The sequence below is a fragment of the Oreochromis niloticus genome, linkage group LG3, assembly GCF_001858045.2.
Source record: "Oreochromis niloticus isolate F11D_XX linkage group LG3, O_niloticus_UMD_NMBU, whole genome shotgun sequence".
NCBI lineage: Eukaryota > Metazoa > Chordata > Actinopteri > Cichliformes > Cichlidae > Oreochromis > Oreochromis niloticus.
The window spans coordinates 56130602-56154692 of record NC_031967.2 but is presented as its reverse complement, the minus strand read 5'-3'; the positions used below and the strand labels follow the sequence as shown (position 1 = coordinate 56154692).

General features: G+C 44.2%; 1 long non-coding RNA gene across 1 annotated transcript in view; it reads right to left on the bottom strand.

The window, feature by feature from the left end:
- Positions 1-21254, bottom strand: part of LOC112844204 (uncharacterized) — a 30757-nt gene extending 9503 nt beyond the window's left edge. The window contains exons 1-2 of the long non-coding RNA XR_003216932.1: positions 21134-21254; positions 6369-6590 (exon numbers count right to left, since the gene is read on the bottom strand). This is a non-coding gene — a long non-coding RNA (uncharacterized LOC112844204). The remainder of the gene's footprint in view (positions 1-6368; positions 6591-21133) is intronic.
- Between the last annotated feature and the right edge of the window lie 2837 nt (positions 21255-24091).

Sequence of the window (24091 nt, the reverse complement as noted above, 5' to 3'; positions counted from 1 at the left end):
ATTGGTGTGGAGACGTCCCGCCCGGTGACGAACCTCAAAGTGGTAATCTTGCAACGTCTCCAACCACCGGGCTAGCTGTCCCTCCGGTTCTTTAAAGCTGAGCAGCCAAGTGAGGGACGCATGGTCTGTGCGCAGGAGGAACTTCTTCCCGTAGAGGTAGGGTCTGAAATGGCGGAGACCCAGAATGATGGCCAGCAGCTCTCGACGGGTGACACAATAGTTCCTCTCTGGTCTGCTGAGGGAATGGCTGTAGTAGGAGATGACCCGCTCCCCCTCAGGGCCTTCCTGCGACAGTACAGCCCCCACACCCGTGTTGCTGGCATCGGTGTCCACGACAAAAGGAAGCTGCAGGTCTGGGTAGGCCAGCACCGGTGCCTCAACCAGTGCAGATCGGAGCCGATCGAATGCCACGGCACAGTCCTCACTCCAGTGGAACTCCTGGCCCTTCTGTGTGAGCTGGTGCAGGGAGCTTGCAATGGTAGCAAAGTTCTTGACGAACCGCCGGTAGTATGATGCCAGGCCAAGGAAGCTCCGCAACTCAGCAGGGTTGCCCGGAATGGGCCAGTCCTTCACAGCAGCCACCTTTGCGGGGTCGGTGGAAACCCCTGCTCCGCTGACAACGTGACCCAAGAAGGTTGTCTCCTTCCGGAAGAGGTGGCACTTTTTGGGGTGGAGACGAAGGCCAGCCTGGCGGATAGCATGGAAAACCGCAGTCAGGTTAGCCAAGGCTTTCTCGAAGTCTGTTGCGTGGACGAGGAGGTCATCCAGGTAGACCACACAGCGGTCGCGGGGAATGTCAGCCAGAACCCTCTCCATTAGGCGCTCGAATGTGGCTGGGGCATTGCAGAGGCCGAAGGGCATCACCTTAAACTGCCACAGTCCCTGGCCAATGGAGAAAGCAGTCTTTGGGCGGGCCTCTGGCGTCAGCTCCACCTGCCAGTAGCCACTGCGCAAATCGAGGGAGCTGAACCAGCAGGACCCAGCAATGTCGTCCAGGGCATCGTCAATCCGGGGCAACGGGTAGGAGTCCTTGCATGTGATGCTGTTGAGTAGACGATAGTCGACACAAAACCGCCAGGTACCATCCTTTTTCCGAACCAGTATGGCTGGGGCCGCCCAGGGGCTGTTTGAGGGTTCTATGATGCCTGCCTCTGCCATTTCCCTGACCTTCTGCTCTGCTGCGGCACGCTTGGCAAGGGGAAGGCGACGAGGGCGGAGGCGAATGGGCCGTGCATCCCCAGTGTCAATGTCGTGTTGTACCAGGCTGGTTTGCATGCAGTCCTCATCCTTGGCTGCAAAGATGTCGGCAAACAAGTCGAGTATCTCCCGCAGCTGCCGTTGCTGATCAGCCTGGAGACCCTCGCAGCTCCTCTGGTATAGGTCCTCGACAGCTAGCTTGGTCTCTGTGGACAGTTGCTGTGCCGCTGGTGAAGGAGAGGCCCCTTCCACCGCCAGCGGTGACAGGTCCTCAGGCTTCCTGACGCTGGCTGAAAAAGTGGAGGCAGGCAGCGGGACTTCCTTGGTGGTGTGGAGCTTCACAGCCTCCGTGCCCAGGTAAAGGATTGCTCGGGACACGTCCACTGTGGCCTCCCATTTGGCTAACAGATCTAGACCAATGATGCATCGGTCCTGGATGCTGGCTAGCCAGAATTGGTGGTCAACAGTGCGGTTAGCCACAGTCACCGGGAGGGATCTTTCCCCCTTAACCTTGGCACGCTCCCCTGTGACTGTGGTGATGTGGAGTTGAGTAGGCTGCCAACCCTGCGGTCTTGGGCCGTCAGTACCAGGGAGGACTCCGGCCTGTACCAAGGAAAGCGTGGATCCAGTGTCTATCAGGGCTCTACAGGTGGTGCCGGCAAGGTCACAGTCCAGATACAGTCCTCGTGTCTGGCCGAGCCGGCCAACCCGCAAGTGTGATTTGGAGGGCAGAGTGGTTGCAGGGGGCAGTTCCTCCGTTGTGCCACCCCGCCTTAGTTTAACGGCAGCTGGGGTGCCAGGCTTTGTGGGCTTGGTGCTGGACAGTAGCGTGCGATGTGGCCTGGTTCTCCGCACCGATGGCAGTTACCCCTGGATTGGCCTCCTGCTTGTCTATTCCCTCGCCAAGATCGCCAAGGTGGTATGTGGGTGGTTTGGCGAGCCTCCTCCTCCTGGTCGCTCCTTTCGTAGTCTGTTTGGCGCACTTGGTGACTTACGCCAGGGCTGCATGCACCTGGGCTGAGCACATGCTCCACTCTTTCGGCCTCAGTTAGAGCTGCCGCCAGGGTTTCTGGTGCATGCAGACGGATGTGCTCTTGTAGTCGTTTTGGCTGGAGACCCCGGACAAAAGCCTGGAGAGCAAGCTCTTCTTGCGCTGCAGCATCAAAAGCAGGGTACCCTCTACGTGCATAAAGACGTAGGTCAGCAGCATAGGCACCCAGACTCTCCTCTTGTCTCCGTGGGCGGCTAGCAAGTTTATCTCGGGCATCATCCGCATGTGTACGGAGGCCAAACCTGCTCTGCATTGCTCTGGCAACAGCAGGCCAACTTAAACGTTCTTCTGGCTGAAGATCTGTGAGGATCTGCAGTGCCCTGCCTTCCAAGGCGAGGGCGACTTGAACAGCTGTCTCCTCCGTTGACCATCCATTTAGCTGAGCAGCCAGCTGTACCTGGATAAGGTAGGTCTCTGGAGGTGCTTCCCCATTATAGCGTGGCAGCTTCATGCTCCCCCGGACAGGAGCCCCTGATGGCAGCGGCGGCTGTACTGGGTCCTGGAGGCAGTTGGCGTTGTCCCCCTCGGCTGCCAGCAGTGAGGGTGTGCTGCTCCCCGGCACCACCATGAGTGAAGGCTGGCTGGCTGCTTGTGGTCCCGGAGCCTGCAGCATGCCTTGGCGGCTCCGACAGCTTCCCAGTGGGCGGGGCTGTGAGGTTCCATCTGGTAAGCCCCACAGATCTTCCACTGGCTGCCTTGCTGCTGCCCGGAGCTCCCCCTGCTTCTTCGGTCGGGCTCCATTTACCGCTTCCAGGCAAGTGATAAGCTCCTCAATCTTCCTCAGCTCCTCTTCCAGAATAGTGGCCATGCTCTTGGAATCCCACTTCTGACACCAATGTGGCATGCAGAGGAATCTCAACAAAGAAGCTCTCAGAGAGACTGCAGTTCAGCCCCAAACTGGTAGGGGGAGCTCTTTATTAAAACACACACTCTGTACCACACTGTGCTTCAGAGGGTCAATAACCACAAGCCTGAACTCACTCATGGTACGACATTATTTCATAAACAATAACTGTCATTGAACTCACTACAGCATAAACACAACACTCAATGTAACAGCCAAAAGAAACGTAAACATAAACAACAAAACAAGAACATTAACAGCAGCACATGTCCCAAGGCATGATGGGAGAGAACAGCCGCTCCCCCAACACGCCACAGTATTCTGTAACGTATTCCGTTACGTTACTGTATTCTGAATACTTTGGATTACTTAATATATTATCATGCTGTTTACAACTACGTGAATGTACTATTGCTGTGATTTATTACTGTTACTGAAGGTCCGCGGCTCCGAACCGTAGTAAAGGGACCTCTGGCTAATACGGTGGGTTCCGTGTTGGGCTGGTAGCCGAAAAATAGCTTTACTTTGTCTGGGTCAACTTTCCTTGCCAGAGACAGAGAGAGGCGTTGAAAGGCTGCTCCAACGGAACTTATTTTTTCCGGAGGAAAACACGAACACAGTGTACAGTTGAGTCTTAATAGCTTACTTACAAATGGGCTCGTCAGGCACTCTTCTTGGCTGCGGTGGTTATTATTATATTTACATGCTTCCAGCTCCCGTTTTTGCTCCGTGACAGCTCGGACTTCCTTTCTCTCCCTCCCTCGCTCACAGACACATAACGTGTATGGTAGTCCATTCTCCCTGCAGCACGGACTACACTGCCCATGATGCTACATTCTATAGGGCCATGCCTGTAGCATTCTGCCTATTAGCTTAGCACAACAACAACAACAAAAAGGCGCTCTCTCACCCAGGAAACACGCAGAGAGAGAGCGTCACCTTGTAACTATGGCAACCGTAACGCTGCCGCCTGGAACAACAGAACATAGCTGTCAAACAAACCCAAACAGTCCTGACCCGCGACAATATGAAACAGGGAAGTACCGCAGTGTAATCCATTTATTTCAACAAAGTAACTGTATTCTGAATACCACCTTTTTAAACGGTAACTGTAACGGAATACAGTTACTCATATTTTGTATTCTAAATACGTAACGGCGGTACATGTATTCCGTTACTCCCCAACACTGTGTACAGGGTACAACGAAATTGGAGTGCCACTCCCTTGGTGCAAAAATACAATAATAAATACAAATGTAAAATATAAAAGGTACAATAAAACAAGCACTAGTAAGTACGATATATACAGGATAGCAGCATTAATATAATGACAGTAAGAATAGCAGCATAATAATTGACGGTGACAGTATGGAGCAGCTAAGCAGTTTCAATTGTTTTTGTGCTTATTTACTATGGTGATAGCTCTGGGAAAGAAGCTTTCCCTGAATCTGTTTGTCCTGGTTTTATGTGACCTGTACCGTCGGCCTGATGGTAATAGTTCAAACACTTGACTGCTGGGGTGAGAATGGTCCTTGATGATATTGCCAGCTCTGCTGAGGTACCGGGAGTTTGCAATGACCTCCAGGCTGGGCAGAGAGCAGCCAGTGATCTTCTGGGCTGTGTTGATGACCCTCTGCAGTGCTTTCCTGTCTGCAGCTGAGCACCCTGCATACCATGTTGTTATGCCGTACGTTAGGATGCTCTCTATGGTGGCTCTGTAGAATGTCACCAGCAGCCTCTCCTCCAGGTTGTTCCTCCTGAGCACTCTCAGAAAGCGGAGACGCTGCTGGGCCTTTTTTACCACCGCCGTGGTATTTGCAGTCCAGGAGAGATCATCAGAGATCTGCACGCCCAGAAACCTCATGGAGTGTACCCTCTCCACACAGCTCCCATGAATGTACAGTGGGGCCGGGTCTGCTCTGCCCTTCCTGAAGTCGAAGATAAGTTCTTTAGTTTTCGTGGTGTTCAGTTGGAGGTTATTAACTGAACACCACTCAGTCAGTCTGTTGACCTCATCTCTGTAGTCCGACTCATCCCCCCTTGAGATGAGTCCAACCACTGTGGTGTCATCCGCAAACTTTATGATGGTGTTTGAGAGATGGGTAGGGGAGCAGTCGGATGTGTAGAGTGTAAACAGGAGGGGACTCAGAACACATCCTTGTGGAGACCCGGTGCTGAGTGTGATGGTGCTGGACAGGTGTGGGCCGAGTCTGACAGACTGTGGTCTATTTGTCAGGAAGTCCTTGATCCAGAGGCAGATGGGGGTGGAGAGTCCCAGGTGAGACAGTTTCTGGACCAGGATCTCTGGGATGATGTGATTGAATGCTGAGCTGAAGTCCAGGAAGAGCATTCTCACATAGCTTCCTCGGTGCTCCAGATGACTCAGCGCAGTGTGGAGCGCTATGGTGATAGTGTCCTCGGTGGATCGATTTGTCCTGTAGGCAAATTGGTGGGGGTCCAAAGTGGGAGGCAGACTGGCCCTGATGTGCTGACATACCAGTCTCTCAAAGCACTTCATCACTACAGGCGTAAGTGCAACAGGCCTGTAATCATTTGGGCTGACCACAGCTGTCTTCTTGGCGATGGGGATGATGGTGGAGGTTTTGAGGCAGGGCGGGATGGTGTTTAATGACAAGGAAAGGTTGAAGATTTTAGTGAAGACTCCGGTCAGTTCGTCAGCACATGCTCTGAGAACCTTTCCATGTATTCCATCAGGACCTGCCGCCTTCCTGGGATTCACTGACCTTAGAGCACACCTCACTTGATGCTCCCTAAGTGTTAGTGTGCCGGTGCTGGGGGCGGTGAGTATCTTGGTGTTATTAGATAAGGAAAGCTGCACATGTAACCATTGAATCCTTATTGTGTGTGTTGATTCACAGGGCGTTCCTTAACGGCCACATAGAAAATCTGACTCATCTGACTCTCAACAGAACATGCAGTAAACCTTAATAGGTTATACAGGTCATAGTGTCTTTACCCTGCATTTAAAAAAAAGAAACAACAACAACAACAACAACAACCTACATGTGAATAGGAAAACATAAGAAAACAGGCTGAACTTAACTGAGCCTCAAAATTCCCCACATCCACACATCTGTGCCTGTTAGCACCGAACACCTTCAGAGGCGTCTGGAGGTCAGAGCTGCTCTGAAAGCACCAGAGCTGCATGATAGATTTGATTGATGTTAATACAGGAATGTGGATAAATAGTTGTGTGTGCACTGATTCCTTCGGCTGTTTTGCCTGTGAAGCCATCATTCTCTAACACTTACTTACTTATTTACTTATGCCTAATAAACCTCCTGCTGTATAGGCCATCAGCATCTTCCACAGTGCTCCGTGTTCTCTCTGTGTTGAAGTTCTCTTCATCGTGTATTCTTTGGCCTCTCTTCCTGCGTCTGTGTCAGGTCTTATCTGTCTGCTGTTGCCTGGTTTCCACAGCGTACGTCTTATTCATCTCCATCTTTTTCTTCCTTCATCTTGTCCTTTTAACACATCCTGTATAAAAAGAAAAATACCCACTTGTGTTGAGTTTAATGTTCCTTAGTTACCTTTAGAAAAACAAAATTGCTTTCCTCTCACTGACTCAATGAACTGTTTTATTTCTCTTCAGTTCTGATCTCAGTGCTGAGCAAAGCAAACCAAGGTCAGTAACCTTAGTTATTTATTTATTATATTTATAAATAGTTTTGTTTTTCAAATACGTTAAATTGTCAAGATTGATATGCATTGTTTTAGTGGAAGTTTCCAATGTAAAATTGCTGGAAGTAGCTAAATGAATTTAAAGGGTTCACAATCTGACAGCTGCTCTCGTAGCCCTCACAACACACATGTGCTTTCACTTTTTGATTTTCCTTGAATAAGTTTGTGATATTATTGATTATTTTAAGACATTGTCATTGATCATCTTAATTTTATTTTAACACTTCACAGCTCGTCTGACTGTGAGTCCCAGCAGCTCTCAGCTCTATAAAGGAGACTTTGTGTCTCTGAGCTGTGAGGAGGACGACAGCTCTGCTGGATGGACTCTGAGGAGAAACACAAGTAAAAAACAGAGGACTCAGTGTGGAGTCGACTGGGGAAAAAAGCATAGCTCTTCCTGTAAAATCACTGATCTATTTACATGGGACAGTGGGGTTTACTGGTGTGAGTCCAGAGAGGGTCCCATCAGTAACATGGTTAACCTGACAGTCACTGGTAAGCTGAGTGTGTGGAGTTAGTGTTGATGAAGCTGTGTGTAAATGGATGAAATGCTGTAGTTTGTCTCTGTGTTGAGGTGGATCAGTGATCCTGCAGAGTCCTGTCCTCCCTGTGATGGAGGGAGATGAAGTCACTCTGCTCTGTAAAACAAAGACCACTCCCTCCAACCTCCCAGCTGCTTTCTATAAAGATGGCTCCCTCATCAGGAAGCAGCCTACAGGTCACATGACCATCCAGCATGTTTCCAGGTCTGATGAAGGCCTCTACAAGTGTGACATCAGCGGTCATGGAGAGTCTCCATCCAGCTGGATCACTGTCACAGGTGACACACTCACCTGTCTGTGTTTCTGCAGGTTTCAACATTCACAATGTGACAAGAACTTAATGACTGTGTTTGCTTTATTTTAGACAAACACACCACCACACCTCCACCTACATCCACACCTCCACCTACATCAGCCTCTATTACTACAAGCACTCCTGCTTATTCTTCGTTCCTTCTCTGTGTGTTATTTCCTGTTGGAGCAGTCTGTGTTTTGGTTCTACTGGTGTTACTGGTTCTGAGACAACATTTTCAGAGGAAACTTGAAGGTAAGTCTCAGAATTGTTACTTGATAACATCATGGACATTATATTATCATATTATTTATAAACAAGGTGTTTGTAAATAAAAACAACTGTTTTCTTGAATTAAGTCCTCATCAAGATTTTTGGTACATTTGGGGGGAAAAGGTGAAGATGGCATTACATACAGTGATCTCAACATATCACATCACCAGTAACACTGATCAAATGGATCAGGGGTAGTGTTTTCATGTCTGTTTCTAGATGTACAATATGCTTATATGTGAGTTTAAAAAATATAAAAATTACTGTTTTAAGGCTAAGACTTTTGTTTAAAGATTTTCATGAAAACAAACAATTTTAATTACATTCAGTGCTTTTACACAAAAAAGTCAGCAGACATTCTTAGTTTGATACGATACAAATAATCTCAGCGGAGGTTAGGGAATTGTTGGAATGCTGCTATGCAAGTAACCCTGACGGAAGCAGTTATATGAATAGGATAAGGGACCTATGGAATCTTCAATACCCAACTACTGGCCAATAACCTGCCTCAGTACCACATGGAAGCTCCTCTTGGGCATCCTAACAGCTAAGATGAAGAGGCACATGGGTCAATACATGAGTGGGGCACAGAAGTGGACTGACAAGAATACCAGAGGTGCAAAACACCAGCTACTGGTAGACCGAGCAGTCAGCCAAGACTGCAAGACCAGACTGACCAACCTGTGCACTGCCTGGAATGATTACAAGAAGGCCTATGACTCAATGCCCCACAGCTGGATCCTGGAATGCCTGGAACTATACAAGGTCAAAAGAGGCCTTAGAGCAGGGCTCTAGAGTAACTTTTTGCCATGGGCGCACTGGTACACCTAACTTTAAAAATTTAGGCGTAGCGGCACAAAAGTTAGGCGCACTCAAATTTTTCAACCGCTTCGCTTAACACCGCAGTTTTACATGTGCACCTTCTTTGGGGGGAAGTCCATACAGACAATATTCATTTCTAAATTATTAACTAACAATCTTGTGCTTAAAGTGCTTTGTCAATATTGTAGAAAATGTTAAACTTAATCATCATCTTGGCTCCTCTGACGACCTGTTGGCTGCTGCATGCTGCTGAAAGGCAGTGGGGAGAGGGGACACTTGGGCAGTGCATTTATTGCAGCATATAATGTGTTTTCTGGATACACTGCTGTTTTTTCAGCATTCAAAGATTGATGGCTCTGTGTCAGAGCTGGCTATGAATTTCAGATGGATCAGGCCTTAACTTAACACAAAAGTTATCAATAGTTCTTTTCATCTTTTCTTATTACCCACAGCTACATCCACTTCTGTCGGGCCTAGGCTGCTCACTAGGGCTGGGTATCATCACTGATTTCTATAATCCATTCGATTCCGGTTCTCAAAGTCCTGATTCGATTCAATTTAGCCTCAGACAGTCAGAAATATTATAATTCTGATCATTTATCAGTACTGATACATGTGAGACTTCATCAGAATTGTGAACATCACAGCAGATGCCTTTGTGTCAAAGTAACTGAGAATAAAACACAGAAAAACATGAAGGAGATTTTCCTGGTCTGGCGTTTTATAGCACATAACCTTAAAAATATTCTGCAATATTCTGCAATTTTGCATAATTTTAAGAAGCTTAAATTTCTTCAGTATTGAACAGCAGAAATTAGGCTTTCTTGTCCAAGATCATTTAAGTGGAAAAAGAAAAGAAAAAGACAGCGGCCGACAGCGCTGTAAACAACGGTAGACTGGTGGGTAATAAGCGAATGAATAATGCAGAAAACAGAGATTTGAGACGGGAAACTGTTCTTGAAGCACAGAGAGAGAGAGAGAGGGAGAGAGGGAGCTGTGTATGAAGTGTGATTTTTATCGTGGTGGAAGCAAAACAGCAAAAGTCAGAGGGAATTCATGACGACATTGATCAAATGTGAAGCGTAGTTTGCTGCTTCTTTTGCTGCTGGCTCGGGGAATTTTGGTTGGAGAGACAAAACCTGCAGCTCAGAATCAGCGCAAAAAAGACGGAAACACAGCGCGGACCCAACGCATCAGAATCGCTGAGCTCCGACAGCGTGTCCGTGTTCGGGCCGTGGGGTGAGAAAGCCGAGAAAGACAAAGCTGATTCTGATGAGTCGGGTCCGCTCTGTGTTTACGTCTTTGTGTGGAATTCGTTAATGAATCGATATCGCTTTATTCAAGCTACTCACCTCTCTCTTCCACCTGCACTTTCAACTGGACCACGGCCAATCAGAGAGGTCCCGCCCCTGACTATCTCTGATTGGTTTAGTCCAAAGTCAAAGTCAAAGTCAATTTTATTTGTCAATTTCTTCAAATGTACTTGCCATACAAAGGAATTGAAATTACGTTTCACACTGTCCCATGCGTAAACATTAACAACAATAAAGTGCAGATGCACAACAAAAACAGTCCTAACAATAAGGTAATATTAAATAAAAAAAGTGCAGGTAGACTTAAGGCATTATATTTAGGTAACATACAGGATATAACAAGACAAGACCTAACATATGATAAAGTGTTCCAACAGTGTGCCCTGGAAAGTAGTGTACTAGTCTACTTGAGGTAGTCCCAGGTTGTGGTTGGTTGGTAAGGGTTTTCGTTTTAGTGCAGCATGAGACTGTAGTGTGTGTCTGTTGTTGACCACACGGAGAGTTGCAGAGATTTTTTTTTTTGTTACCCGAAAATATTTGGTCGCACCGGTGCGAAAACTGTGTTTACAGGTTATGAGTTGGTGATGCTGTTACACTGTGTTGTTGGGGAAATGTGAAGGTTACTTTGACGATGTGAATAACACGTGAGACATTCCCTGTGTTGAAACTAGTGTCACTTCTTTCCACAGCTATGTATGGTTAACTTTATGGTCTCTTTATAGCACCTCTGGAACCTGTCAACTTGTGCCTGACCTCCAGGATTATCCATGTGTGTTGCTAATGTTGGTTTTCTAAGAGTGCATGTAGAGGATTCAGCAGAGATGGACAAGTAACATGAGAAAGCAAATAAGAGATGCAGTGTTTGTGGAATAGTTTAATATGGGGCTCATTAGCTGGCCACTACTGAGCTCCTAGTTCAGGGGTCAGCAACCTTTAACACCCAAAGAGCCACTTGGACCCGGTTTCCACGGAAAAGAAAACACTGGGAGCCGCAAATACTTTTTGACATCTAAAATGAAGATAACACTGTATATATTGTTTTTTTACCTTTGTGCTTTGTGTGAACAACTAAAGTAAGTAAAGTTTATTTATTAAGCGCTTTTCACAGACAGGCAGTCACAAAGCGCTGTACACAAATATTAAAATAAACAATACAATCAATAGACATTATACACAATGTAAAAGGTCAAATGTAAATAATGTAAAGAATATAAAATACGTAGATCAACAAAAGGCTTGTTTGAACAGAAAAGTTTTTAACTGCTTTTTAAAAGAATCCACAGAGCAACTAAGGTGTGTTCCTTATAAAATCCATGAAGTGCTACAGAGAAAATTACATTTTATTTATGTAATTAACACATTTTGAACTCTTAAAGAAATATAACAAAAGACACCCAGCTGAACTAAAATGATCCATGTAGCAAACAAAAACTGCTGTGAGCCGCCACCCTTTTAAAAAGTAATTGGAAAAAAAGCACTATGCCGCTAAAAAAAAAGAAAGATATTTGCATAATTCTGCCTAAACATCTATTTTACCTGGTTAATGTGTGTGGCGGGGCGTGGTCTGCAGTGCCGCTGCAGGGGAGTTGGACGCACCTGAGTGGCACCCGCAATCACGCCTCGCCGCCTTAAAGTCTGTGCTCTCTCTGCTGTTGTGTTGTCAGGCTGTGAGCTGAAAAGCTACAGCCGCCTGTATGCGTACAGCAACCGTGTGTGAAAAGTGCTCAGTAAAGAGATGCTGAAAAGCGTGTTCATGCAAACATCGTCGGGTCCGCCGTGATATGTTTACAATGAGACTTCTGGTCCCGAACCTTGGCGCACAGCGTCTGCAAATCGGGGCTTTCATCTTTACGCAGGACTGTAAGCTGTCATCTGTGAGGCGTGAGCGGTGTTTGTTTTTAACATAGTTCACGGTGGAGAACAGCTGCCGACATAATGTGGATCCGAAGATCCATAATTGGCCTATCTGGGGTTGAAAGTCTCGATAAATGCACGGCGTTTCGGCGGGTACACCGGCTTCCCCGAGTGTGACGCTTATTTTGAGCGATGAAAAAAATAATAAAATATTATTTTATTTTTATATTTCAAAATCACAACAATCTTCCAATATAGAACTACAAGTTGTTTTTAAAAAAGAACTAAACACAAATAAAATGCACTTCAGCTAAATACTTCTAATTTATTTTCCCAAACCACGCAGAGCCGCAGTATAAGGACTAAAGAGCCGCATGCGGCTCCGGAGCCGCGGGTTGCCGACCCCTGTCCTAGTGTTAAATACATGGAGTGACTTTGCTTAAAGGAAGTCACCGATTACATTAATGTTAACTGAGTACATGGGATGATCCATGTCTGAGGCAAATTATGGCAATAATTGTAGTTTACTGATTTGAGAAAACCTGCACATGATACTTGTCTTGCTGATGCTGAATGCTTTATTACTCTTATGATATAATTGTTTACCAGTGTGAAGTTTGATTTTACTTCCAGGTCTTGTTTTCCAGGCCATGATGGTGTATATGCAGGCTCCTGGCAGAGCCAGGTTTTCAAAACACACTAACATCTTTTATTGCAGGGTTATAGGTCCGGGGTGGTGCTGCTCCAGTGGAGGAGACGCCCTGAGGGTGCCTGGGACATGATCTAGCTAACCTTTTTCTTTCAGACAGGAATCTGGTTTTGATGAGTTGACTCATGGGAGTGTCCATGCGTCAAGAGGAGGGGTCCAGAATTACATGAAATTATCTTTTCTATGTTCTCTAAACTATGTTTTTATGTTTGTTGCGGTGATTTGTGTGATTAACAGTTCATTTATGGGTATTAAACCTATGCAAAGTGGTGCATCCATGTTCAGATGAGGCTTTGATGGTCCATAAATGAAGCTCACTGAACTAAAGAATGTGGTTTGATGATGATTGACATGCTTTCCAGATATAAGTTTTTCCTCCTAGCAAGGAAATACAGGTGCAGCAGTCAGAGTATTGCTGAAAGGAATCTCCTGAGAAATCTTCAGAGGCCCAGTGAGAAGAGAACCCATTCCAGGCATAGCGGACAGTCCGGGCAGTGGTTGAGGTCAAAGGTCGAGCTGGTTGGGGCCCATGAGATCAGATTCCACAGCCACAGCAAGGACCACGAAGCTGTGCCAAGGGGGCTTTCCAGAGGCCAACAGAGGAGATTGTGGACGACAGAAGGATGAGGGGAGCGTGCCAAGCTCCATCGACAGAGCAGGGGGAGTCCAAGGATGACATCATGATTCTGTGAAAAGCACAGGAACCAGAAGCTATGGTGGTGATGACAGCAGTTTCCTATGAACATCACCTAATGCTGTGTCACTGTACTATGCATACGATGGCACACTGAAGACTGCTGGGATCATAACAGCAGTAAGATAACTGGATCCAGCATCCTTTCCACAGAGGGTTTTCCTGTAGAGGATGGACAATGAAGGAGTCATATGTATCCCCCTTGCAGGACGGAGGCGTGAAGTGAGGTGATGGGGGTTGGCAGAGGCCATAAAACTAGAGTGCTGAGGAGGTCTGCAGCTTTCATGATAGCTGAGACCCATGTTGACAAACAACAAACTCAACTGGTATGTCCATCCATCCATCCATCTTCATCCGCTTTATCCGAGGCCAGGTCGCGGGGGCAGCAGCCTAAGCAGAGAAGCCCAGACCTCCCTCTCCCCAGCCACCTCCTCCAGCTTATCCAGGGGAACACCAAGGCGTTCCCAGGCCAGCCGAGAGATATAATCTCTCCAGCGTGTCCTGGGTCTGCCCCGGGGCCTCCTCCCGGTGGGACATGCCCGGAACACCTCACCCAGGAGGTGCCCAGGAGGCATCCTTGTCAGATGCCCGAACCACCTCAACTGGCTCCTTTCGATGTGGAGGAGCAGCGGCTCTACTCTGAGCCCCTCCCGGATGGCCGAACTTCTCACCCTATCTCTAAGGGAGAGGCCAGCCACCCTTCGGAGGAAGCTCATTTCTGCCGCTTGTATCCGCGATCTCGTTCTTTCGGTCACTACCCACAGCTCGTGGCCATAGGTGAGGGTAGGGACGTAGATCGACCGGTAAATTGAGAGCTTCGCTTTTACACTCAGCTCCCTCTTCACCACGACGGACCGGTGCAGCATCCGCATCACTGCAGCCGCAGCACCAATCCGTCTGTCGATCTCCGGCTCCCTTCTCCCATCACTCGCGAACAAGACCCCGAGATACTTGAACTTCTCCACTTGGGGCAGGAACTCATCCCCCGACCCGGAGTGGGCACTCCACCCTTTTCCGACTGAGAACCATGGCCTCAGATTTGGAGGTGCTGATCCTCATTCCCGCTGCTTCACACTTGGCTGCGAACCGTTCCAGTGCGAGCTGGAGGCCCTCACCTGATGAAGCCAACAGAACCACATCATCTGCAAAAAGCAGAGATGAGATTCTGAGGCCACCGAAGCGAAAGCCCTCCGCCACTTGGCTGCGCCTAGAAATCCTGTCCATAAAAATTATGAACAGAACCGGTGACAAAGGGCAGCCCTGGCGGAGCCCATCACCCACCGGGAACGAGTCCGACTTATTGCCGGCAATGCGAACCAAACTCTTGCAACGGTTGTATAGGGATCGAATGGCCCGTAGCAATGGGCCAGACACCCCATACTCCCGCAACACCTCCCACAGGACACCCCGAGGGACACGGTCGAATGTTTTCTCCAAGTCCACAAAACACATGTAGACTGGTTGGGCAAACTCCCATGCACCCTCAAGTATCCTTGAGAGGATAAAGAGCAGGTCCAGTGTTCCGCGACCAGGACGAAAACCGCATTGTTCCTCCTGTATCCGAGGTTCGACTAGTGGACGAACTCTCCTTTCCAGCACCCTGGCATAGACTTTCCCAGGGAGGCTGAGGAGTGTGATCCCCCTGTAGTTGGAACACACCCTCCGGTCTCCCGGGAGACATTCAAACTGGTATGTTTGAATGTCTATTCTACATACATTTGGACTCTGGTCCTATGGACAGTGATGGAAACACCTGGAAGAGACATTTATGATGCCCTGCAGAACTTAAACCACTCTGCAGAGAGACGTGTGATTTACATGTCTTGCGGAGGAGCACCACCAAGCTGGGATGTTTTTGAAAATGTTAATTTCTCTTTTAACCATTAACAATTCATTGGTTCACTTGTAGGATGCAGTTTACCATTGAATGAGATCAATGAGAACTTGGATAACTGCTAATATATTTGTCAAACTGTGTTCGTTTACAGTAATTTAGGGTGATTGAACATATGCTGAATATAAAAATGTTTGCATTGACACTGTCAGACGTGAGGTGATCATAACTGGGGACTTTTCTAGCATAATTGTCAAAAGGGGGAAAATGTTAGATTTGTGTTGTTTATTGTCATTTATGCTTAGAAATATTTATATGGGCAGAAATCTGTGCCATCAGAAACTGAATTTGAATAAGTTAAATTTGAATTTGAATTGCTCAGATTGAATCTGAATTGTAACTTGAATAAATGCTTTTGAAAACTGAATTTGAATTAGTCTAATTTGAAATTGAATTTATGGTTTGAAAATGATCATCACTAAATTGAAATTGAATTTTATATATTGAAAATGAATTCATTTGCTTTGAAACTGCATTTTATCCTTTAAAAATTCAGCTCTCGAATAATTTCAGTTTCACTCTCACCATTCAATTTCAGTTCCAAAATTCAGTTTTTTGGAACTTACATCTGGTTCCGGTTCAAGAGTAAACGAGCGCAGATTAATAGAACTACGTTTTACTAGCGGACTGAAAGTGTTACTGACGGGATTCTACAGCATCTTGAGCTGAATTAAGACTTCAGAAGTCATTCGTCATGTCGAATGACCAGCGGATAAACTCTCAGGTTGGTAATAAATGTATTACATGTATAAGAACAAGCGTCATGTTAACAATTGATAGCCGTACAGTAACTTTTATGCTTATTGTAGCTGTTAGCTAAAAACGCTAATTTAGCCTAGTTTGCCCTGGATTTAGCTTTGACAAACAAATATGATCGACTGTTTCTAGTAGAATTCCAAAGTTGTCATCTTGTACCCTGTCAGAGGCCTGTATGCTTGCAGAGACCCCTACAGTAGGGAAACATGCAAAACAGTGTCCAAACCTTTGTATTTGAGCTTTATTTATGTCTTACACAGCATCCCAACTCTTTAGCGAACTTAATAACTTTAGCTAAAGTGAATAGTTAGTCTAATTCATTAGTGCAGCATTACTGGATCACCTCTGTTTGAAGTGATATGATATGTGACTATCACTGTGTTTAACTATCATAATAATTCTTAGGGTACTGAGTGCATGCTTAATTAGTTGTTTTATTTAAAACATACTGCTCCATTGCTATGTTTGACAGGCTGAAGTTGTCGGGTCACCTCCTAAATCGACCATCTTTTACAGGTGTTTTGTGCCAGAAATGTAGTGTCCACTGAAGACTGAAGATACTGAATCTCTACGCCTTGCCATTGATCCCTCTTGTGCCTTCATCTGGACAAGAGACATTAACTTAACCACTCTCACATGCTCTGTACCTACATCACCTTCCCTGACAGTCGTAGCTTGGCTCATCTGAGGGTGAAATTATAAGAATGTGTTATTTTGCAAAGTGCTCTCTAGGGTTCCTAAATAAAATATGGCATTGAGGTCATTTCTTTTGAATTAATCCCTTCTTCTGAAATATAAGAACCTCTCCTGGTTTTAATGGCACTTCGGATTTCCTTACTTTCTGTTCCACTCCCAACCCCAAATAGATGCTGACACAGTAACATGGAAGAGGGAAAGAAGTTGGAAAGGACTACTATAAATAAACCTAATGCCTAACAATGAAAAATGTAAAATAAGAACAATAATAAAGATAAAAGATGAAGTAACAAGTTTTTAGTTTATTCCAAATGATCATCCAGATGTCTGTGACATGTGATGACAAACACCCTAATGGAAGGCCTTTGTCATCACATGCTTAAACTCATCATATATTTTTGCATATGCTGAACAGGCAGTCAGACATGCTGTAACTGTGGGGTAGAAAACTGCATGAACACCATACGGCAGGGGTCTCAAACTCCAGTCCTTGAGGGCCGCTGTCCTGCAACTTTTCCATGTGTCCCTGTTGCAACACACCTAGTAGGTCATTAGCAAGACTATAGAACTTGACTGCATGCTGAGTTGGCAATTCAGCCATTTGATTCACGTTACAGCAGCTCATGAGTGAATGAACATGGTGCAATAAAAGTATTTTAGAAGTATATGTTTCCAAATACATATATTTATTTAAATTTACTTGAGTAGGTAGGTAGGGTTAGGGGTTGCCACCTCAGCATGCAGTCAAGTTCTATACTCTTGCTAATGACCTACTAATTGTATTCAGGTGTGTTGCACCAGGGACACATGGAAAAGTTGCATGACACCGGCCCTCGAGGACTGGAGTTTGAGACCCCTGTCATATGGAATATGACAGGTGTGGTTGAACTTCATGAAGACTCTGAAGTTTCTCTTCTGGCAGGACAGGAATGTAGCCTTGTCCTGTGAGCCACCGTAAGGATGTACTTAGAGTAGAACTGGAGTGTCACCGGCCTCAGGCTCTTCACCTTTTCAAAGACAAAGCAGTCATTTAGATAAAATATTAGATATTGTTTACCTGTAAATGCACAAAGAGAATTTAGAAATGTAATTATTGTCAAGAGTGAACAAGCACTGATAGTGTAATCTACAGCTGTGGCCAAATGTTTAGAGAATGAGAAGTGTTGTTTATTTACAAAGTTTGCTGTTTCAGTGATAGTTGTATATCATATTATATCACTTCAAACAGAGGTGATCCAGTAATGCTGCACTAATGAATAAGACTAACTATTCACTTTAGCTAAAGTTATTAAGTTAGCTAAAGAGTTGGGATGCTGTGTAAGACATAAATAAAGCTCAAATACAAAGGTTTGGACACTGTTTTGCATGTTTCCCTACTGTAGGGGTCTCTGCAAGCATACAGGGCTCTGACAGGGTACAAGATGACAACTTTGGATTTCTACTAGAAACAGTCGATCATATTTGTTTGTCAAAGCTAAATCCAGGGCAAACTAGGCTAAATTAGCGTTTTTAGCTAACAGCTACAATAAGCATAAAAGTTACTGTACGGCTATCAATTGTTAACATGACGCTTGTTCTTATACATGTAATACATTTATTACCAACCTGAGAGTTTATCCGCTGGTCATTCGACATGACGAATGACTTCTGAAGTCTTAATTCAGCTCAAGATGCTGTAGAATCCCGTCAGTAACACTTTCAGTCCGCTAGTAAAACGTAGTTCTATTAATCTGCGCTTGAACCGGAACCAGATGTAAGTTCCAAAAAACTGAATTTTGGAACTGAAATTGAATTGTAGAACTGAAACTGAATGGTGAGAGTGAAACTGAAGTTATTCGAGAGCTGAATTTTTAAAGGATAAAATGCAGTTTCAAAGCAAATGAATTCATTTTCAATATATAAAATTCAATTTCAATTTAGTGATGATCATTTTCAAACCATAAATTCAATTTCAAATTAGACTAATTCAAATTCAGTTTTCAAAAGCATTTATTCAAGTTACAATTCAGATTCAATCTGAGCAATTCAAATTTAACTTATTCAAATTCAGTTTCTGATGGCACAGATTTCTGCCCATATATTTACTCATATATGCTTAGAAGTATATAATCATTTGTAGATTGAAAGAATGTCTCAAGGAGGTCTGTAACAACTCTGTGTAGCATGAAGAGGGGAGTGCGTTCACTCCTCTTTAGAGTGTTCTGGCATAGATCACACACCTCCTAGGAGAGGTCATATCTTCTCTTGTTGGTATAGCAAACACACGTATATCTGTTTGAGTGTAAGAGCCTTTTGTTTAAATGTACCGTTAGACTCCTGGCACCAGCTTTGGGGAGTCTTCACGGGGTCATATCTTGACCCACACACACACACACACACACAAGGTATTCTTTGTTCACATGTATACCTATGTAAGATGTCATATGTTAATGACCCTATGCATATTCATGTAACCACAATACAAGAGTAGTGTTACGGGGGAGCGGACGAGAGCAACTGGGGTCAAGCGAAGGAACGGCGCCTGTCCAGTTCTCTCCCGTGCACGTGAAACATAAAGAATGTTGCCTACTTCGTGTCTTGCTTGCTGTGTAATTACATTGCCTTCAACGTTCCAGCGAATAGAGTTAAGCTACAAACCTATCAGACCCCTCAGCAGAACTCTCTACAACAAGCAAAACTTCATTATTTACTATTCTTTGGTGAGTGATAACAAACCCTCAATATACATTTCACATGCAAACTCTGAGACATTTTTAGATTCTTCTACAACTCCTGCATTTTACTGAGATCGATTTATGGATGCTGTTTTGATTCTCTTTATTGTATCTTTATTGTAGCTCAAACATGTTCTTATTTATTTGGTCTCTATCTCTCATTCCTTACTAAGATGTTCAGATGTTCTTAGATCATCACCACTGTCTTCTATATTTCTCCAAACACAGCACAAACCTCCCTATTTCATTTATTATTTGTTTGTGTGATTTATTTACTTTCCCTCCAATTATTTTAGGCCTGGGTTTTATCCCAGCTATGTTTTATTATTAGAATTAGTTTATAGTTCTCATTCTTACTGTTATTAGGTTGAATATGTTACAATTTAGCTCTAGGTTAGGTTATCCTTTTTTTTTACTTTAGTCAAGCAGCTCTATTTCCAATTTATTTAACTTTTGGTCATATTTTATTAAGCTAATAATCCAAAAAAGTGCCTGCAATCCCTATTTACTCATTATCCCTATTTTGGCAATTAATATTTTCTTTTACTCAATCTTACCCACAAATTTTCTGCCTTACGTCATATTGTTGCTTAACAAATATTTTTTATTTCTTTATTCCTTAAACAACAACATTATTTTTCAGCAGCAGTATCTGTTTTCCTCTTTATATTCAGCAATTCTTAATTTTTGCCAACGTATCTCTTTCCACTGCTCTGATGCTCCTCTCACTCCTCCACATACCTTAGGGATGATTCACAAACTGCCTGCAGACACAGCGCTCTGCAGCACAGTGAGCTCAGTTTTTTCTCAGTCTCTCAAATCAGTCCCTCTACAACTTTTTACTTATCTACCTACTAACTTCCCTTTTCCGTATTTATTTATCAAAACCCACGCCTTACGCGTATTCCTCTAACTCTTATTTACAGCAAGAGTTATTTTAAGCAATATTTACAGCAATACATGGTTATACTCTAGACTACTACTTAGCAATATTTACAGCAGTGATTATACTTAAGGGTTAGTAACAGCTATTTACATATTTACACTTTGGCCGAAGGTGTCGCCTTTCATACCGCGGCGCGCGCAATTTACCCAACGTGTCCAGACCAGTGGACAAAGAAACCCTCAGATTCCCACTGTGAGCCCCAAGTCCCTGCGTTACTTGCTGAGTTCTTATCTCCAAAAATCCCCCAAAGCCCGAGCAGACCCAACTACCTAGCAATTCACTTGGGTTAACTAGGTTAACCAATTAAATGGTTAACCTAGTTAGCCTGTGTCACCTTATCTACCTAAATGGATAACTAGGTTTCCAGCGGTAACCACCTTGAGGGTGCCGACATATATTTCACTTTTCATCACTTCAACTTTTTACTTCTGCGCAACTTGCGCCTTTTCTTCAGATGCACTAAAGAATAGCGGAAAAATAAACCCAAACTCCCCCAACACAGCCCTGGAGTCATACTCCAGCACAGGGCAGAGCAGCCTCTCACACACACAAACCCCACATACACACACACACAGTGCTCACTCACACTCCCCCCGCGGGTCACACAAGTTACAGAAATAACACACACACATATGATGCAGTATTAAACTCCACTCCTTCAGCATCTGCAACTAACATTATTTCTTACAGTGTAACACTTTATCACTTAGAATAACAGCGACCATTTGATTAAAGTCCTTTTCAAGGTTAGGTGAAATCTACTTGGAGCCAAGGTGGAACCCCCCCTCTGCACTCAGACAACACCAACATTGAGCAGAAAAAAAAACTGCTTACCTTATTGTAGCGGCCGCTTGGTGTTCTCTGATGTGCAAGGCTTTGGCATTCCCCAAGGCTCCCAGCAATCACCTTAATTCCTTGTCCCTTCGTGGTCAATTTTGAAGCCATCCTGATAACCTTGGGGAGTGTGAACCTTAACCCTAGAACACTATCGCCGGGTGATTTACACCTGGGAAAATACATTTACATGATTTCTCTCTCCTGCAGCTGTTTGCGTGTCGAGGAGCCTGTGCCTTCACCAGGGAAGTCTCAAATTTCCCAGGAATGGGTGGACCAAAGACCAGCTTTCCAGAGTCATTATTTTGTTTTAGGAGGGGTTTTTTTTTCATTTTGTTAGACATGGCACAGTTGAAAGTAAAAGAAGACCACTCTAATTTGTCATGTGTTGTCATATTTTGATATATTTGATTACTTTTCATTGGTTATATTATATCGGGTAAAAATCACCCGGCACTAGTGATTGTGTTACTATTTATAGCGATAGTGTTCTAGGGTTAAGGTGTGAAACAGCTGTGTACTGCCTTTTGTTCCTGAAGAAGGTATTTAACTGAGAGCCATTCTAGGCTCGGTAAGACTCTGCTGACCGTCTGCCCCGCGATCATGCAGGCTCTCCACCAAGCTTGATTTTCTCTTCGTTGATTGTGATTAAAGATTAATTGATTGTAGGGGAGAGTACTGTAGATCGCGGAAAAGTTTTTCCCCAGGACAGTGAGCCCATAACAGATTGCCCTCTGAGGTTTCCCCGCTCCCTACTGGTTCTCAAAAAGATGGCTATGCAGGCTGGTGAACGCGCATATGTCGCGGCATGCGCTCTCATAAGGTGAAACCAGCCCAAACCGCTTCAAAATAAATCTAACTGATACCTCTTCATGGATAATTACTGCCTTTTTGTTGAAATTGTTGCATTCCAAACGTAAACTTTTATGAAAAAAGTAACATAGGCAAATATATTTGTTTTATTTGTTTTCAAATACATATGTTTCTCATTTACACATTATCATTATTGAAACCTTTCACAAATCGTCACTTGTTGACATTCTTCTCATGTTCTGTTTTAACTAGAAAATCTAAACATGCCTACTAATAACTGTTCTGTCTGACTGTATTGAACCTCTGCCACTTCTATCTGTGTCCAGAGCTTTTATTGTTGCCTATATTAGGGAAATATTCATAATGTTATTATGGGAACACTGTAAGGGACAAGTAAAAAAAAAAAATCATGAAATTATTCTTTTACCAATTTAAATGTATTATCATTTATTTTACAGCGTGATCTATTTTGAAGCGTGATCATCATTTTTACATCACTAAGTCACCAAGTTATCTGGCAACTTTTAAATGTTGGTAAGTAACACATTTCCCTTGTGTAAAACTGTTTTGGAATTGTATGAACTTGTTTTTCACTGATATTGTCTTTTTTTCTTTCAGGTAGTTGGATGTGGACATGTAAAAGCTGCATTTTAGAATTATCTAGCAGGTATGTGTTGTTTAAACATTTTAGACAGGCTCATGGGCATATAAGAGGTGCTAATCGCTTTCCCTGTCCGTACTCAGATTGTCCATGTAGGAATAAAAATCCCTCTAGAGCTGTATTTATGTTGATTAAATATGCCATCATTTGGCTGTGCTTTTCCTGTTCCAGAGTAAAGGTTGTCCCATAATGGCAAGCCCTGTTCTCAGAATCATCTTTGGGGATGTGTCAGACTCCAGGAAAATGCATCTGGACTCTGGAATTCCAGCAACATTATCAGAACTCCATATGTTGGTAAAGACATTCTTCGATTTGAAAGAAGACTTCCGTTTGCAGTACATGGATGAAGACTTTAATGCATTTATGAACTTAACTTCAATGTCTGATGTAAAAGATAAAGGCACACTGAAAGTGATATACAATCCTAAACCCACACTTGAGGAACAATTCATCACTTTGTACCCAGTTGAGACGTCCACAAAGAGCAGTGTTTACACTTGCCAAGAAACCTCCAGCCCTGGGCCTTCTTTAGTTTCATCCTGCAGTGATGATACCCTATACACATCAACCCCTCATTCATCACCAGCCGTTCAACCGACAAGACAGTTTTCCTGGCCCAATGTGTTTGTGGTCCCAAAATTCACATATGACGTGGAATTGGAACTCCAGCAGAAAAATGCAGAATATGAAGCAAATGGCACACTCTTCAAGCCTGGCATAAAACTGAAGGGAGTCATCCTGATTAGCTCAAGAAATGCTGAAATACACAAAATATCCTAAAGACTATCAATGTGAAGAGGTGGCAGCAGCACTGACTAGGACCCATCCTTGTTTAGGGCAGCTAGGATCTCAGACAGGATTTTGGGGATGGAAGCAATCTCTGAAGTACAAAATGCAAAACTATCGAACAAAGCTTGGGCGGCTTGGTGATCCTGAAATCCTTGTGAATTCTTTAAAGCACAAACGAGAAGGCCAAGGAAAAACTGCTGCCAACATCAAAAAACCAAGAAAGGCAGAGGTCTATTATGTCCCTTTACCCCCAAAAGGTGAAAGCACTGAAAGCTTGGAAACTGAAAGAGTGGCTCTACTCTCAGAAATCAAAAAGCGGGACAATGAAGCAGTGATAAAAGCAAAAATGGAAAGAACCTTCTCCCATAGACGACTAGAGATTGTGGAACAGAGGCCGATGATCAGAGATTTCATGAACAGATGGCCTGCCCTTTTCAAGAAAAGTGAAGTAAGTACAATGCTTGTGTATCAATAAATTTAAGTATTGTTTGTTTTGTCAGCGCTTTTAACTATATTACTGAATATTTTTCTGTAGATGGACTGAAGATTTGAGCAAAAAACCCTTTTGTCTGTATTTTAGTCAACTTATAATAAATTTAAACTAAACTTTGGTGAAAATCGCAGTGGTAAGGGTGGTAACTTGAAACCCTTTTTCCAGCAGCACTACTCAGCCAAAACAGCTCAGTACAGTGTGG